Source organism: Emys orbicularis, chromosome 2 (assembly GCF_028017835.1).
Source record: "Emys orbicularis isolate rEmyOrb1 chromosome 2, rEmyOrb1.hap1, whole genome shotgun sequence".
In the NCBI taxonomy this organism is placed as follows: Eukaryota; Metazoa; Chordata; order Testudines; family Emydidae; genus Emys; species Emys orbicularis.
In genome coordinates, this window is record NC_088684.1 from 292892001 (window position 1) to 292906510 (window position 14510).

Consider the following 14510-nt stretch of genomic DNA (forward strand, 5'->3'; position numbering starts at 1 on the left):
AAATACCAAGGTCGGTGGGAGTTTTGCTTGAGGAAAGACAGCAGGTTTCAGTGGCCAGTAACCTTTCATGGGAGCACCCAGACTCCTTGGGAGTGCCGGCAGTTTCTCCTCGACAGAACAAGGAGCAATGGTTTCAAGTTGCAGTGGGGAAGGTTTAGGTTGGATATTAGGAAAAACTTTTTCACGAGGAGGGTGGTGAAGCACTGGAACGGGTTCCCTAGGGAGGTGGTGGAATCTCCTTCCTTAGAGGTTTTTAAGGTCAGGCTTGACAAAGCCCTGGCTGGGATGATTGAGTTGGGGATTGGTCCTGCTTTGAGCAGGGGGTTGGACTAGATGACCTCCTGAGGTCCCTTCCAACCCTGAGATCCTATGATTCTATGGCCAGTGCTCTCATTGCTTGACTTCAAGTGCAGTCAACAAACGCGAGGTCACGTGCACGAAGGCAGCAGTTTTGAGGAGCTCGGGAAAGCTGGGGGCCTCGGCGCTAACCGAAATCAAGCTTTTGCTACATCCATTGAAATCTGATCAGAATGAATAGCCGCTGTCCAGGTTTGCAGGTCCCAAACCACCGGCTAGGGAGTGCTAATGATCCACAGCTGCAGAGATACGGGGCCTGATTCAGCAGCAGCTGTGTAATCCTAGCCTGGGGGAAACAAGTGCAGGATCAGCCCATGGACTCCATGCGGCTCAGTGAGGTGCCCCTCCTGGGACTAGCAGCACTGAAAAGCACTACCCCCAGCCTCTATACCTCCGTTAGATGTGAAGAGCAGGCAGTTATCATTAGTGGGGCCGGCCACTAGAGGGAGACACAGTCTCACGCCCTAAACCACTGTATTCGATAGATATTGACTGGGACTCTGAAACTAGAGATGTGTTACTGTATATCCTGGCCAGGAATGACCGCATCAATTCACACTCAGCTTGTGCATCAACGTTCCTCCCAGAGCAAGAGCCAGCCACACCAATGTCCCGAGAGAGGCTATTTCAAAAGCATTGCAGCCCCAAGAGTGCAATTAACTGGACTGTCGGAGCCTTCAGGTGCTGAAGGGAACAGAACCGGAACGTCTCTGCCGCTCTCCCCTGTGAGAACTGTTAATATCCCCCTTTTACGGCTGGAGGACTGAGACACAGAGAGACTACATGATTTTCCCCAGGTCACAACCAGAAACCTGATCCTTGTCTCCTGATGTCAAGTCCTGTGTTTTAGGCAACCAGATCCCAGTTGGTTCCGGGAGGTACTAGCCCAGAGAGACAAAGGCACAGCTGTCTCTCGGGTTGGTGGGTTATTCCTTCCTTCACCCTATTCACAGGTGCTGTGATTTCATTCCACATCACCCACAACATCTCTACTTACTCTACTCCTAAATTGGCAGGTAGTCGAGTGGTTAGAGCAAGGATAGAGCTGTCAGGACCACTTGGGTTCTAGTCCCACTGTGTGCTGTTGAACAAATCACTTATGATCTCTCTCTGTGCCTTGGTTTCCCATCTGTAAACTGTGACTAACAATCTGATTACTCAGATTTAGCCCATGAAAGCTTATGCTCAAATATATTTGTTAGTCTCTAAGGTGCCACAAATACTCCTATTCTTTTTGCGGATACAGACTAACACAGCTGCTACTCTGAAACCTATCAGTGGCTAGTGTGTATACTGTATGTGCCATTGTTCTGGACAGAATCAGAGCTACTCAACTATGTGTCATAGGCCCTGTACTGCTAACAGAGATCCTCCTTCAGCTCAAGTGAGAGAGGCTTATGCTTTTGAAGCAGGGAGACCCTGCTGTTGTTGCAAAGTTCCAAACTGCAGTGGTGTGCGTCACAGTAACAGCCTCAAGTTCTAAGAAGCCACAGACTTGCTACCATATTTGCCTGCCTCACAGGGGTTAATTCCTTAATGGCTGCAACTGTGTCTATGCTCACCAGAAGGGCAAGGCGAGGAGAAGACAGCAGGACGCTGCAGAAGGAAGAGCTCCCAATTTCCGAGGGGGTAAGATCTGCCCTCGGGAGTCTGCGGACAGCCTCGTCCCAGGGATAAAAATGGGACGCTGGAGGAAGGGAGTGAACTCACACGCTGTAAAGCAGCAAGTGCTTAAAGCCAGTGCCATAAATCCACCAAATTAGATGCTGGTGACATTATAGACCCGTTTTGTTAGTTTTTCCAGCTGAGCTGCCGACCACAGAAAATGATTTATACTCAGTGGTCCTGGCGGGAGGGGCGTGGGGCCCGAAGGGGAGTGGCCCACAATATTTTAATATCTGATGAACTCACTTCTTCAGGAGGGAGAAACGGAGGAGCTTGTTCCCGCTGCCAGAGAGACGATCTCATCGGGGGTGGGGAAGAGGGGACGAGAGGTTTGCACCCGAGCCAACGTCTGAAAGGCAAAACCAGACAGTGGGAAGGGTGAGCCGGGGCCCGGGAGCGCTCTCAATACAAGTAAGTGCTTCAGCAGACGTAACGCCTCCAGCATTGACACAGAGGGCAGTGCTGCTACTGTGCGTGTGTGACTGGGAGCAGAGGGTGACCAGATGTCCCGATAAAATCGGGACTGTCCCGATATTTTATCCTTTGTCCCACGTCCCGATCAATGTACGATCCGGATGCCATTTGTCCCGATATTCGGGTAAGGAGGCGAGCGGGAGGGAGGTGCTGACCCCATGGGTGCATGGGGGAAAATTGCAGCCAAGTCCCCCCTCCCCCAGTGCACAGCGTCCCCACTCCTCTTCTCCGCCCTCACTCCGCCCCCATTCCACCCCCTTCCCCCAAGTCCCCGCCCCTGCCCTGCCTCCTCCCCGAGCGTGCCGCGTCCCCGCTCCTCCCCCGCTCCCAGCGCTTCCCACCGCCTAACAGCTGTTTGGCGGTGCTTAGTGCTTTCCAGGAGGGAGGGGGGAGGAGCAGGGATGTGGCACACTCAGGGGAGGAGGTGGAGAAGAGGCGGGGGCTGGGTGAGCACCCAACCAGCAGAAGGGAAGTCAGCGCCATAGGGGTGAGTGGAGGGCAGGGGGGTGAAGAGGTGAGTGGCGGGTGGGGAGGGTGAAGAGGTGAGTGGCAAACAGGTGATGAGATGAGAAGTTTAGCTTAATTCAATAAGCTAGACTGTGATAAGCCAATTGCCAGCCAATTTGAGATTGGCAGTCAGGCCAAACCCAAATGTTCCGAAATCATGAGTCAGGCTCCAGAGCTCATGAACTCAGGTTGAAAATTCTGAGGTTTTTTAAAAATAATAAATTGTCTCCTTTTTAGGTGTGTCTGTGCCTTTAAGTTACACTCGGGTTGCATTTTCAAGGTGCAAAGGAAGTCATACTTAGGTGCAGAGGAAGTCATTTCCTGGGTGCAAAGGAAGTCACACTCCTTTTCTCTGCAACCTTGAGGGCTAGGAATGTACTTGCTTTTAAAATGAAAGCTGAGGTTCTCTCAGAATCACATGACTCCGGAAGCTGGAGCTGTTCAATTGAAACACAAACTCTCACGAGACACGATCAGCTCATAAAAGTTGGCAACACTGTTGCCAACTAAATTGATTTCAATTGAACCCCAGGTCACTTACATAAACAACGCCATCCTTATCCATCACCCCCTGGCTTCTTTAACAGAATCCTTGTGCTTTGAAATGATGGCTTGACTCTTCATCATATGTGGGTGCATAACTGGCTGGATAACCGTACTCAGAGTTGTTGTTAATGGTTCCCAATCCTGCTGGAAAGGCATAACAAGTGGGGTTCCGCAGGGGTCTGTTTTGGGACTGGCTCTGTTCAATATCTTCATTAACGACTTAGATATTGGCATAGAAAGTACGCTTATTAAGTTTGCAGATGATACCAAACTGGGAGGGATTGCAACTGCTTTGGAGGACAGGGTCATAATTCAAAATGATCTGGACAAATTGGAGAAATGGTCTGAGGTAAACAGGATGAAGTTTAACAAAGACAAATGCAAAGTGCTCCACTTAGGAAAGAACAATCAGTTTCACACATACAGAATGGGAAGAGACTGTCTAGGAAGGAGTATGGCAGAAAGGGAACTAGGGGTTATAGTTGACCACAAGCTAAATATGAGTCAACAGTGTGATGCTGTTGCAAAAAAAGCAAACATGATTCTGGGATGTATTAACAGGTGTGTTGTGAGCAAGACACGAGAAGTCATTCTTCCGCTCTACTCTGCCCTGGTTAGGCCTCAACTGGAGTATTGTGTCCAGTTCTGGGCACCGCATTTCAAGAAAGCTGTGGAGAAATTGGAGAGGGTCCAGAGAAGAGCAACAAGAATGATTAAAGGTCTTGAGAACATGACCTATGAAGGAAGGCTGAAAGAATTGGGTTTGTTTAGTTTGGAAAAGAGAAGACTGAGAGGGGACATGATAGCAGTTTTCAGGTATCTAAAAGGGTGTCATAAGGAGGAGGGAGAAAACTTGTTCACCTTAGCCTCTGAGGATAGAACAAGAAGCAATGGGCTTAAACTGCAGCAAGGGAGGTCTAGGTTGGACATTAGGAAAAAGTTCCTAACTGTCAGGGTGGTTAAACACTGGAATAAATTGCCCAGGGAGGTTGTGGAATCTCCATCTCTGGAGATATTTAAGAGTAGGTTAGATAAATGTCTATCAGGGATGGTCTAGACAGTATTTGGTCCTGCCATGAGGGCAGGGGACTGGACTCGATGACCTCTCGAGGTCCCTTCCAGTCCTAGAATCTATGAATCTATGAATCTTCATCTGTGTGGGATGGAAGAGTTTTAATTTTACCACCCTGGTTGCTTTTCCTGACTCGAGCATCATGTGCCACTGCATATAGTATCCTTCAAAGGCTTTCTTGTGCTGTCTGAGTCCTTGTGTAAGGGACCATGGCCACGCACACAGATACTACAGTCATCCCCAAGGTTAGCAGGCAACGTCTTGAGCATCACGAGCACAGGCTTCCAGCCCCTGAGCTAAGAGACAGCTCCTTGAGTTGGGAGGAAGTGGTAGGCTGTTGCTTATAGACACTAGAACCAGGCCCCTAGAGGGAATCAGGGTCATGTGCACTAAGCAGGAGATTACACTTAAAAACCCAGCAATGGAACATGTGTGATTCAGCCAGCGGCCTGACTGCCTAGAGAGCACTTGCCACTAGCCATCTCCAAAGCACTAAAGCAAAGCTCTGGCAAGATCTTCACTCATCATTTATATGTGGCACGTAGAGGTTCCAACCATGATCAGGGCCCCATTGCGCTAGGTGCTGTACAAACACACTGGAAGAGACAGCCCGGCCCCAATGAGCTTGCAGTCTAAATGGACACGGCAGACAAAGGAAGGATCTTTGTTTTACAGAAAAGGGCACTAGAGCCGGACAGATTAAGTAATTTACCCACAGGAAATAGAACCTAGAGCTCCTGAGTCCCAAACTTTGGACACAAGACAGCTCCGTGGGAAAGAGAAAGGATTGTTTTCCCTCTCCTTTTGCCAGATCTGTAACACAGAGCTAATCTCTTGACCAGAATGTAACTTCCCTGTTAACTAGCTTTGCTCAGTTTAATTAAAAGCACAGTCTCAACCACCTCTTATTTGACTGGGGAATATTCCCTAACTAACACAATCCTCTGTCCAGTGAAATCCCGACATTTCAGAACCCCCTTTCTTCAGGAATCCCACTCAACCTCCGAGCTTCAGCTTCACACTCAAACTTCCCTTTTTTTTTTTTTTGGCTCAAAAAAGCTTTAGAAGAGAGGAGATTTTCCTAAATCTCTCCCCTCCTCCACTCTCTCCCTGATCAACAAACATTTCGTCTGCCACCTGCTGCTACCGAAACTAGCCATCTCCTCCTCACAATCAAAGATCTACAACATTCAATTGATTATGTGTATTACAGTAGCACCAATTAAGGTCAGGACCCCATTGTGTTAGGTGCTGTACATATAATAAGAGGCACTCCTTGCCCCAAAGAGCGAACAGTTAAATAGAGAAGACAAACGAAAGAAGGCCTCTGACCCCCTTTTTGCAGGTGGGAAACTGAGGAAGAGAAAGAGTGACTTGCCCCAGCTCACACCCAAAGTGTGTGGCAGAGCCAGGACTTGAACCTAATAAAGCCGGTCACAAAAATATTCACAAACATTTTCACCCCAAATTTATTTTCTGATGAAATTCAAAAATTCAATAATTTTTGGTCAACATTTTGAATTTCATAAAATTTTAATCAGCTGGTCAGAAAATAGGATTTAAAAAAAATGTATGAAAAGAATGTCGTTTTTTGTCAAAATGTGAATTTGTAAAATTTCAGCCACTTCTAGACTCTACATTTCTTTTGTCTCCGTCCAGTGTCTTAACTACAAAACTATTTATACTCTCATGTAATGGTTTACATGATAGGGTCTCATCTGAGTCAGGAAGCTGACTTTGTCCAGAGCAAGCCAACCACTAGACACTGGCTTCAAGTGTCCAAGTTTAATAGATATTTGGGGCCTGATCCACAAATTCCTCCATGCCTGTAGTTGTACATTTAACAAATATATTATATGCAATATACACAGAGAAACAGTCAATGAGATGCATGATTGGGTAAGAGCCATCCATAGCACAGAGACCAAATTTGCATGTGCAATTGTAATAACTGTGTGTGCAATTACGGGCGCCTGCAACTGTCCAAAGAGTTTAAAAAGCAATCTTTTCCTTGCCTGTCTGCGCTTAGAGATGGCCAGAAATCAGGAGATAACAGAGCTAAAATGTAATTTAAAATGTTTCCTATTTTGTCAGAATGTTGACATGGGAAAACAGGGCATTAAAATGGAGCCAAAATATTTCAGTTTGTTCTTTTTTCACCAAAATTCAAAATTTCAGTGTGATTTTCCATTGAAAAATCAAAATTCAGAAGATTCCAACCAGCTGTTGTTGTAACCTACAAGCTTTGGGCACATGAGTGAGTGAGTCTGATGTTACCCTGTAATGCAAGGGTGTCAAACTCCTTCAAAGGACTCGGCCAAATTCTGTTTCCATGGGCTGGGGTATAAACCGAGAATTATATACTCCCCACAGGTCACTGCCGAAACCCCACTGACCTCAGCGGCAAATCTGGACAGAGATCAAAGGGACCATATTGACCTTTATGTACTAATTAAACACACAGTTATGCTTTATTGCTGCATTCACCACTCAGTGAGCAAAAAATCTGTTCCCCTTTAGCACTCCATGGTATCTGCTTTGGTTTTTTTCTTCCTTCCCCATCCTCTTTTCTCTCCTTCATCCTCATCTTTGTGTCTCCTCTCTGCCCTTCCCCCTGCATTTCCTTTCCTGTAGCAACTCCCAATGCCCACCCCATGGGCTTCACTCCTACCCCATCCCCATTCCATCCACCAGAATGACCAGTGATTAAATAGTTAATGTTGACAGTGAAGTGGCATCATTGGGCTTTCACGCTGTTACACCAATCAGCTGAAGTGTGAACAAGACAGTTCACACCTCTGAGTCATAGGCCTGGTCTACACTGCGAGGGGGCGGGGGTGTTGATCTAAGTTATGCAATTTCAGCTACGTGAATAACGTGAATAACGTAGCTCTAAGTATGTCAACTTCAGCTACTTACCGCGGTGTCTTCACTGCAGTAGGTCGACTGCTGCCGCTCCCCTGTCAACTCCGCCTATGCGCCTCGCTCCGGTGGAGTACCGGAATTGATGGGAGAGTGCTTGGCGGTTGATTTATCACGTCTTCACTAGACGTGATAAATCAACCCCCGCTGGATCGATCGCTCCGGAGGTAAGTGTAGACATGCCTCTAGAATCATAGAAATGTAGGGCTGGAAGGGATCTCAAGAGGTCATCAAATCCAGGCCCCCTGTGCTGAGGAAGGACCAGGTAAACCTAGACCATCCCTACCAGGTGTTTGTCCAACCTGTTCTTAAAAACTTCCAATGATGGTGACGCTACAACCTCCCTTGGAAGCCAATTCCAGAGCTTAACTACCTTTGTGTTTGAAAGTTTTTCCTAATATCTAACCAAAATCTCCCTTGCTATGGATTAAGCCATTGGTTCAGGCTGTCTGCAAATTCAAGCAGACACCATTGCCTGTTCAGAAAGTTCTCTCTGCAGCCATGAGGGCTAGAAATTTACTTCAAAATAAAATAAAATAAAATTTAAAAGGAAAAAAGAAAGCTTAGATTGTGGAGAATCTGAATATATCATATAGACTAAATAAATATATAATGAGGGCTGGATCCATCCTGCAGGCCACATGTTTGACACCCCAATCTAATGGCTGGACCCACAAAGAAAGCTAAAGGACCCACTAATAGTGCTAGCCAAATGAGTTATCCTTTCATGCAAATAGAAGAGACCAAAGACTAGGGTTCTAGACCCAGTTATCCCAGGGTCTGGGTGCAATTGATACAGTAATTGTGACTGTTGCCTAGAGAACATGGCTGGGTTAAGATCTGTCTCTGCTCTTACTCTAACACTTCCCCGGATCTGTGCTAGCAAGTCCAGCTCATTAAAGGACTCATGTGCCCCATAATATGCATAGTTCATTAACCCCGGTCCCATTTTAACCTGCTGCTTTTCAGTAGAACTGGTTGGAAGATGCCATTCAAACAAAAATGGTGGGGGGGGGACATTGTTTCAGATAGTCCTGTCCCCTCCCCACACACACATGCACTTTCCAATCATGTTCTAGTTCCCAGCTCCCTTCTCAAAAATTGGGTCACTCCTTTCTAATGGCAGTCAGGGGAATGGCTGCCTAGCAGTGAGTATGTTCACGCCTGCATGCCGTGCATGAATGTAAGCCCCTCTCATGTTATAAGCACACACGCTGAGCCTGGTTAGCCTTAACGTCTCTCCAGGGAATGCAGGGTAATAACTGTAACAAAGATCCTGCCATTCCCACTCTGTTCTCTCTGGTTACACATAACGTGACATGCTGTCCATTTCCCTACCACGAGCTTGGGAGGCCAGCAAACCATTAGGAAACAGTGACCTCTGCTGGACACCCTCGCTGTTGCAACACCAGGACATAACAAAAAACGTTAAACCAGCCATTGTCGGGTGGAATTTCCCTTCCAGGCCATTTGGGCAACAGGTTCTTGGTTCGGCTGCCAAGCACTGAAAATAATTTTTAGGGACGCTTTCCCAAAAGTACTAAGGGCTTGGGAGCTGCTAGGGCCCAGCCCCCAGGGGGTGAAGTGCATATGCCGGCAAATTTTAGGTCCCCCGCCTCAGATATGTCCTCTGCTCTTTTCTGCACACCCTACCTCACCTTTTCTGCTCACCCTCCTAAGGTGTCTCTTTCCTGAACCTGCATCTGTCTTTCTTCCACCCATGTGCATACTACTCAGGCTTCACCCACCATCCTAAATTCTACCCACAATCCCAAAAGATCTGATGCTTTTGTTGAAGGCCTTGTCTACATAGGGATGTTGCATTGGATTTGTGTGTTCGCTCTAAATAGAGCAAATTAATGGTACCGAATATATCTCTTTATTATGCCAATGCAGGGTGCTTTCCTCGTTAATCGCGGCATCCACAAGGCTCTGTGCTCGTTTAAATTAACCCCTCAGCATTTGGGGCAGATATCCCATGATGCAATGTTCCACCACTCAGCTCTGTGCTCTGAGATTTTTCTCTAGGGTTACTGCCTTTGAAATGCAAACAACCTGGCACCGCATCTCACCCAACACACACACAAGGCAAGCCCACTGCAATCCCAACCACAAGACAATGCTACAAGCCAACCCACCCCCAATCTAGACAGAGAACACATATAGATGAGATTGGTAAAATCTCACGTCTCCTCACTGTTGCGTGACTCAAACTCTCTCACACATACACACGTGGTGTGTTTGCATGGTGGTGGGCAGACAGCTGCTGTATTTTCAACAGTTGTGATCAGTGATCACTTAAACTGTGGAAGTAGGAACACTGCAGCATCTTTAGTTGGACGCAGAAACTTTTAACATTAGATCTCCCCATGTATTGTGATAATAATGCAAATCTTGATACCCACGTTAAAAAAAAACCAGCGGATTAAATTATTTTTCTGGCAATGGGCAAATCCATAAAAAAACATCCAGGCTGGTCAAACACCAGTCAGGTGGCAACCTTATTTTTCTCACAGTGCATTGTGGGAGGCCGACCAGAACGTACAGGAATTCTGGGGCTGGGGGTCAAACTAGAAACTCCCCTGATTCCTCTCCTGGCATCCATTCACTTTGCCAATGTCATTTCTGAACAGGTTGCAGGGGGCCTGGAGGACACGCTACTGAGCACTGTGGTCATGGCAGTCATTAATACGAACAGGATGATGCATGTGCACTGGCAGTCAGCCAGGCGGATGGATTTGGCTCTGTAGCGCGTAGGGCTTTGGACATGGTGATATGCTACAAGTAGAAGAGGAGCAGGGGGATGAAATGAAGCATTTATGTCTGCAGAGCATTTATCTGGCTGGCTCTGGGCTTGACCAGCTAGCGGTGACTGGTAGGACAGCGTAGTGAGGCAGAGTTGGGGCGACCAGCAGTGGCGGCAAAACTTCAGATGACAAAGGCCACTTTCTGGGAGACATGTGCACTGCTCACCCCAGAGCTGCAGTGGCAGAACACCAGCATGAGAGTTTCCCTCAACATGGAGACGTGTGTAGCCATCCCCATCTGGAAGCTCGCCACCCCCCCAGGGCCGGCTCCAGCTTTTTTGCTGCCCCAAGCGGCAATGGGGGGGGGGGGAACAAAAGCCGATCGGCGGCACTTCGGCGGCAGCTCAATGGCGCCGCTTCATTCTTCGGCGGCAATTCGGTGGCGGGTCCTTCGCTCCCTCTCTTCCTCTTTGGCGGCACTTCAGCGGCAGCTCAAAGAGGAAGAGAGGGACTGAGGAACCTGCCACCGATTTGCCACCGAAGACCCGGACGTGCCGCCCCTTTCCATTGGCTGCCCCAAGCACCTGCTTCCTTAGCTGGTGCCTGGAGCTGGCCCTGCACCCCCATTGCAACCAGATGGTAACTCCCCAGTTGGTAGGTCAGTTCTCAGGGCTGTTGTCATGGAGGTGTGCAAAGTTATTAAGAGGGGGCTGCTGGGCCAGGTGATAAAGCTTGGCAATGCACCAGAGGTTATTGACGAGAAGCTGGATATGAGTCAACAGTGTGCTCTTGTTGCCAAGAAGGCTAACGGCATTTTGGGCTGTATAAGTAGGGGCATTGCCAGCAGATCGAGGAACGTGATCGTTCCCCTTTATTTGACATGGTGGGGCCTCATCTGGAGTACTGTGTCCAGTTTTGGGCCCCACACTACAAGAAGGATGTGGAAAAATTGGAAAGAGTCCAGCAGAGGGCAACAAAAATGATTAGGGGGTCTGGAGCACATGACTTATGAGGAGAGGCTGAGGGAACAGGGATTGTTTAGTCTGCAGAAGAGAAGAATGAGGGGGGATTTGATAGCTGCTTTCAACTACCTGAAGGGGGGTTCCAAAGAGGATGGGGCTCGGCTGTTTTCAGTTGTGGCAGATGACAGAACAAGGAGCAATGGTCTCAAGTTGCAGTGGGGGAGGTCTAGGTTGGATATTAGGAAACACTATTTCACTAGGAGGGTGGTGAAGCACTGGAATGCGTTACCTAGGGAGGTGGTGGAATCTCCTTCCTTAGAGGTTTTTAAGGCCCGGCTTGACAAAGCCCTGGCTGGGATGATTTATTTGGGGTTGGTCCTGCTTTGAGCAGGGGTTTGGACTAGATGACCTCCTGAGGTCCCTTCCAACCCTGATATTCTATGATTCTATGATTCTATGATGGATTTGCATGATGGGATTCCTGAACTGTATAGGGGCCAGCGATGGGACACAAGGGCCTGTTCTTTGTCATGCACACCAGGCCAAAGACTTTATCAACAGGAAAGAATATTTCTCCATGATGCCACAAGGCCTAAGTGATGTGTCCTACTGCCCTTTGCTTGGGGCTGCTTTAAAGACCGCGAACAGTTGCACCAATAAAGTCCATCGCTGCAATCCAAAGGTTCCTACTTACCTCTGACTTTTCTGAAATCCACACTGAGCTTTTCCCCCACCTTAGCACTGCTGCCTCTCCCTGGAGTTTAGCCTGCTGGCTCTGGCTTCCTTCTCTTGTCAGTGTCTCCCCTGTTTTGAGGGGAAAGGTGCTCTATATACTGCCCTATTCCAGAGAGCTCCTCCTGATTGGCTGGAAGAGAGGGGACCCCTGCCTCACCCTACACTACAGGGCTCCTGATCCTGGGATTTCCTAGGCCTTTCTTCATTCCAACTCCCTGTAATGGGATCATCTGGCCTCCTCTAATCTTAAAGGGCCAGTATACTCCATTGCACTATTTTGGCGAGGTTACGACTTACCTGCACGGCGCCTCCTGCTGGTTGTCCAGGGAATTAGCTCTTTTCCAGCTCCGGAGCGCCCTCTGCCAGCTGATGTCTCGCCTGCCGCTGGCCCCGTGTCCCTCCCGGGCCCTGGTGCCCTTTGCCCAGGGGTTCTGCCCACTGCAGTGCCCGCTCTGTCTGGGTCTCCCCTCCCAGGGGAACCCCCAACCCTTTATCCCCACCTCGCCTCAGTGGCTACTGCCAGTCACCATCTAGCCCCCGCTCACTGGGGCGGACGGCAGTCTGTAAACCACTCATCACTGGCAAGGGGGGTTTGGACCTGCTGCCTCTGCCTACCCTGGGCTGCACCTCTGCAACCCCAGTACCTTCTCGGCCTTTAGCAAGGCCTGTAGCCTGGGGGTTTTCCAGGCTGGAGCTCCCCAGCTCCTCTGGCCTTCCCACAGCCCTGCTCAGATCCCAGGCAGCCAAGCCCTTCTCGCTCCACCACTAGAGAGAGACTCCTACAGCCTCTGGCCCTCAGCCCTCTTATAGGGCCAGCTGTGGCCTGACTGGGGCATGGCCCCAGCTGTGGCTGCTTCCCCCAATCAGCCCAGCTTTTCCCCACCACAGCCCTCTCCCAGGGCTGTTTTAAGCATGACCACCCCGCTACACACCCTCACGCTTAAGAATGCTCACGGGCGGGGAGGGAGGGAGGGAATCCCTATCATACAATCTTAGAATATCAGGGTTGGAAGGGACCTCAGGAGGCCACCTAGTCCAACCCCCTGCTCAAAGCAGGACCAATCCCCAACCAAATCATCCCAGCCAGGGCTTTGTCAGGCCTGACCTTAAAAACCTCTAAGGAAGGAGATTCCACCACCTCCCTAGGGAACCCATTCCAGTGCTTCACCACCCTCCTAATCAAAAAGTTTTTCCTAATATCCAACCTAAACCTCCCTCACTGTAACTTGAGACCATTACTCCTTGTTCTGTCATCTGCTACCACTGAGAACAGTCTAGATCCATCCTCTTTGGAACCCCCTTTCAGGTAGTTGAAAGCAGCTATCAAATCCCCCCTCATTCTTCTCTTCTGCAGACTAAATAATCCCAGTTCCCTCAGCCTCTCCTCATAAATCATGTGCTCCAGCCCCCTAATCATTTTTGTTGCCCTCTGCTGGACTCTTTCCAATTTTTCCACATCCTTCTTATAGTATGGGGCCCAAAACTGGACACAGTACTCCAGATGAGGCCTCACCAATGTCAAATAGAGGTGAATGATCACGTCCCTCGATCTGCTGGCAATGCTCCTACTTATACAGCCCAAAATGCCGTTCGCCTTCTTGGCAACAAGGGCACACTGTTGATTCATATCCAGCTTCTCGTCCACTCTAACCCCTAGGTCCTTTTCTGCAGAACTGCTGCCTAGCCATTCGGTCCCTAGTCTGTAGCAGTGCATGGGATTCTTCCATCCTAAGTGCAGGACTCTGCATTTGTCCTTGTTGAACCTCATCAGATTTCTTTTGGCTCAATCCTCTAATTTGTCTAGGTCCCTCTGTATCCTATCCCTACCCTCCAGCATATCTACCACTCCTCCCAGTTTAGTGTCATCTGCAAACTTGCTGAGGGTGCAGTCCACGCCATCCTCCAGATCATTAATGAAGATATTGAACAAAACCGGCCCCAGGACCGACCCTTGGGGCACTCCGCTTGATACCGACTGCCAACTAGACATGGAGCCATTGATCACTACCCGTTGAGCCTGATGATCTAGCCAGCTTTCTATCTACCTTATAGTCCATTCATCCAGCCCATACTTCTTTAACTTGCTGGCAAAAATACTGTGGGAGACCATATCAAAAGCTTTGCTAAAGTCAAAGAATAACACATCCACTGCTTTCCCCTCATCCACAGAGCCAGTTATCTCATCATAGAAGGCAATTAGGTTAGTCAGGCATGACTTGCAATTGGTGAATCCATGCTGACTATTCCTGATCACTTTCCTCTCCTCTAAGTGCTTCAGAATTGATTCCTTGAGGACCTGCTCCATGATTTTTCCAGGGACTGAGGTGAGGCTGACTGGCCTGTAGTTCCCGGATCCTCCTTCTCCCCTTTTTTAAAGATGGGCACTACGTTAGCCTTTTTCCAGTCATAGATTCATAGATTCATAGATTCTAGGACTGGAAGGGACCTCGAGAGGTCATCGAGTCCAGTCCCCTGCCCGCATGGCAGGACCAAATACTGTCTAGACCATCCCTGATAGACATT